We start from the raw sequence: 4,421 nt of genomic DNA, 5'->3' as shown, positions 1-4,421 counted from the left end.
CGTGTAATTCCACCAGGCTGGCTATGTTGTCTATATGCAATCAGAAAATAGCACATAAAAGCTACCAAAGACCATGAAGAACCGCCCCCCAACCCCCCCCCCGTTTTCGGCATGCTATGGAGGCTATATCCTTCCCCCTTGAGTATGAATGTAGCTACTGGCAAAATGTTATATGCTTCATGTAACCAGTAGGGGTATTCTGGTGTGTGTAATTCTGTAACACTGGTCAATTGTTTCTTAGATTCAAATAATATAAATGTATAAAATATATTTGATGCCAGTACGTGTTAATATATATAATTAAAGAATTAACTACTGGACGCTCTCTTAGAAATAAAAACACCATCTCCATCCCCCAGCCAGAACAAAAAGACTTCAGAACTCGTTCCTACATCAGTCCATCAGACTCTACAATCAGACTGTATAATCAGAACTTGCTATGTCTGGCCTGCATGGGATGCACAGTTTCATATCAGTAGTATGCATATATTCATGTATATATGTAACGCAATGTAATGTTTAGCCTGGTTACCAAACCAAATATAGCTACATCCTAGGACTCGGGAGCTATAATAGGTTTGGTAACCAGGCTTTGTAATGTTATGTGTTTATTTTAATGTAATGATTGTAAATATCAATGTCATTCAGGCAACATTACAATTCTATATATGTATGTCTGCAATGTTTGTATGATAATAAGAATTGAATTGAACTAGAGAAGTAATGCATGTTTACCTTTGGACATGGTCTACCCTGTTAATTCTTACTCAAACACATTCACATGTACTATGAGTATATGGTGACAGGAGTAGAGCAGACCATGAAATTGCAACATTATGTAACCAACACCAGTCACCATGGTGGCAGACGTCAACAAATCATATCATTGGCCAGGTCAGAGGTTAGTGTTTGGAACAGAAAAGGAGGAGGAAGAAACTGAGTAAAAACAGTATGTTTTCCTTCGGTAAACATAATGAAGACAATATTCAGAACTGCAAATGTAGGTTTTATTGGAATATCCTACAGTCTTGCACCATAGTCAGTTTCATGTTGCCCCAAATGTTAGGAGATATACAATGTAAAGTCAGTGGTGGGGACTAGAAGACCAAAATTTTTAGCTAGCACCATTCAACTAAATACTTAACACTGGCCTGTTTTACACATAACTTTTTCAAGTTGACTAGAACTCAAGAGAACAGGGAAATTTTTGCTCGTCTCGTCGACTAGCTCAAGTCGTCTTGAGTTCTAGTCGACTTGAGCGAAAATTTCTCTGTGTAAAGAGAAATAATTCAACTCAAGTTGTATTCTAATAAAGACGACTTGAGTCATATCCAAACCAGACTTAAGTCAGCCAGCGGGGTGCTGAGTACACTAGCTTCGCGTGGGTAAACGGGTGAAGTCGACTTCAGCGTCTCTGCGCAGTAGTCAGGCAAGACCGAGCCACCGAGTCGACTTGGCGGGAGGGTGGCACAGCGGGAGTCCCAAGTCGCTTTGCGGCCCCGTGTGTTACCGGTAACAGAAATTTTTCTAGTCGACTTAGAAATGGTATGTGTAAAGCAGGCCATTATCTAGTTGTCATTGATATTTCTGTTCTAGAACACCACAGTTCCCATTTTCAACAGCCATTGTAGCCAGGACCCCACTGTACAATGAAATAAAAATTGCACCTATTTTAAAAGTTCATCTGTATCAAGAAGCCATGTGACAAGCCTCACTGGGTCAGTCTACCGAGGAAGACCAGAGTGACTGGTCGAAAGCTCTAGGTGAGAGAACTTTGTTGTGTTGGATCGAAAGTTTTAACTTTAAACAAAATTGCACCTATTTTGTTTATACAATCCCTCCTGGTACATTGTATTATGTACATAAGTACATAAATTTACAATGCTTGTTACCCTCTTCTTACATCAAATCATGAAAATAAAACAAAATACCAAACAAATTAACTTGAAGTCTACTGGCCTTGCTATAAAATGTCTCATGTCACATTGTATTATGTATGATTAGTACATAATTATAAGTCTACAATGCCTGTTACTCTCTTCATCAAATCATGAAAATAAAACTAAACCAAAGACATTAACTTCAACTCTAATGGCAGCTTTGCTATAAAATGTTTCACATCACATTATTTGTTTGAGTGCACTTTCCATAGCCTCCACCAGGCCTTTCTACGGGAATACAGATTGTTGAATTTGGCAAAAAAGAGAGTAAAATTGGCCAAGGGAGTCCGGCCGCGGGGAGGTAGTTTCTTTCCCTCCTGTGCGGCCAGTCAAACCTACAAGGCGGCCAAACTCCCCTGGCAAATATTCTCCTATATATAGCCAGCGTAGTTAGTCTGGTAGAGACTACACTTTCCATATGTTAGCATGCCTGCTCAGTTGCTTTTATGTGTGTATTGCATAGGACAAGTTGTTTTCATCAAAAACAGTAATGCTAGCTCAGGTCAGTGAGTGCAAGAGGCCTCATTACAAAATAGATGGCATCAAGGCTACAAAAATGCCTCAAAATTTGGCAAAAATACAGAAAACAGTTTCTCAACTGTCTACTTATAATCTGTAGTCTCCTTATTAGGCTATACAAGTCAGGCTTTCTGGGCTTAAAAAGTATTTATAAAATGGTTGTTTTTTTATGTAGCATATCAGTTCTGTGTATGTAGGTTCTTGTGTGTTAAAGGTTGCAGCCCACAGGAAAACAAGTACAACAAATACAATGAGAACTGTTGTAGATTCAGAAAAAATGCACAATTTTCGCCTGACTTGTAGACCATGCTAAGGAGGCTATATCATCTGCACCTTTCTGAATATGGCATGATCACATGGCCGTTGGATATTGTTGCCTGAGAGCATGAAGAAATATAGGGCACAGTTGAAAACAGTTGTTTCACTGTCATAATGAGATAAATAATTACTAACTTAATTACTTAAAAATACAACAGAAAAAGTCATCATCCACATTTATGCCAATTATACAGATAACTCGTGACTGAATGTCCAGGTTTGTATCATTGCACCTCCCTACCTATATACACCCTGACCTCTGACTGTTGACCCTTCACCTTTCCTCCATATTTTGCACCTTGAACCTTGACCTCCAAACATCTTGGACCTTGCTATTTGATGTTTGTTGAACCATGACCTCTGAATTATGTTGGATCGAAATGCTGACTCTTCTCTTCCTTTCTGTCGACCTTGGATCTTTAGAATGTGTATTGACCTTGACCTTGACCTTTCTGGTGAACCTTGACCCCAAAAAGGCCGGTCCTGTCAGTCTATATGTGGCACTTTCTGGTGTACTCTGGGGGGGAAACATTGCGAGAAACATATACCATCAGTTCATGTTAAAAACAATCTGTAAATTTAGACAAGCAACAAGATTTTGGTTCCATGCATGCCGTTGAAGGTTAGACATCCAGGTAGGACATTTTGTAATACAAAATAAATCAAACAACTGGATAAATTCCCTGAAGAGTCAGACATTTCAAAATTTCAGATATCGAAGTGTAACCTGTACATACATATTACACGGTTTAATAGTATCTTAATCTTCCGAAAATGTTACCCTGTTGCTTGGTTTATCTTGGATTGCGTACATCGCTGCTGGGAAGTCAGAAGTAAAATTAGAAGCACCACCACCTACACCATGCAGAGTTGGTAAGCACCAGGAATTGGAGAGGGGGGGGGTGTTATTTGGGTCACAGAGAAAAGACACCTCAAGCCATGCTGATGAAAGAAAAAAAAACATGCATTATACTGTTAGTGTGCAGGTTCTGGCTTTCTATTGCAGCACAGACTTATATTAGCCTGAAATCCAGTCTTGTTAGCTTTGTGGGAGCAGATCTATAGCTCTAAACAAGGCTGGTTTTTAGACTAGCAGAGATTCACAAATGTTGGCATTCTGGTTATGCTTTATTTCCTTTTGCTTTCTTTCATGAAACTAAATTTTTTTCGACGTCACACTTCAAAAAAGCCACGTGACAAGCCTCACTGGGTCAGTCTACTGAGGAAGACTGGTCGAAAGCTCTAGGTGAGAGAACTTTTTGTGTTGGATTTAAAATTTTAACTCTGAAGAAATCTTCTTGAGTCTTCTCTCTGATCTGAAGAAATCTTACAAGACTGTTTCATAAAAATTTCCTAAGACTTGACATCCAACATTTGTGAAAAAAAAGAAGACATTTTCTACCAGAAGTGCAGTGGGTTAATGCATGCACCACCGAGACCTATGACATCACACTACATGTACACATGCTTATACTACATCACACACAGTCAGCACGTGTACTGATGACATCACACAACATGTGTACCTATGGCTACTTCTGGGCCAGCTTGCTCCAGTCACCTGACTCTGGCTTCTGGTTTCTCCTAGGGGCGAAAAATTAATAAAAAAGGATACACATCAACTGTATTGTTCCTTTATCATAA

General features: G+C 39.2%; 1 long non-coding RNA gene across 1 annotated transcript in view; it reads right to left on the bottom strand.

Annotated features, from left to right (window-relative positions):
* Positions 1-2,265: 2,265 nt before the first annotated feature.
* The window catches only part of LOC109481729, a 3,382-nt gene continuing 1,226 nt past the window's right edge, over positions 2,266-4,421 (bottom strand). The window contains exons 2-3 of the long non-coding RNA XR_002140925.1: positions 4,304-4,361; positions 2,266-3,294 (exon numbers count right to left, since the gene is read on the bottom strand). This is a non-coding gene — a long non-coding RNA (uncharacterized LOC109481729). The remainder of the gene's footprint in view (positions 3,295-4,303; positions 4,362-4,421) is intronic.

The sequence above is a fragment of the Branchiostoma belcheri genome, unplaced genomic scaffold (genome assembly GCF_001625305.1).
Source record: "Branchiostoma belcheri isolate BF01 breed outbred unplaced genomic scaffold, Haploidv18h27 scaffold57, whole genome shotgun sequence".
Lineage (NCBI taxonomy): Eukaryota > Metazoa > Chordata > Leptocardii > Amphioxiformes > Branchiostomatidae > Branchiostoma > Branchiostoma belcheri.
Note: the sequence above shows the minus strand (reverse complement) of the source record. Positions and strands in the feature narration are given on the sequence as shown.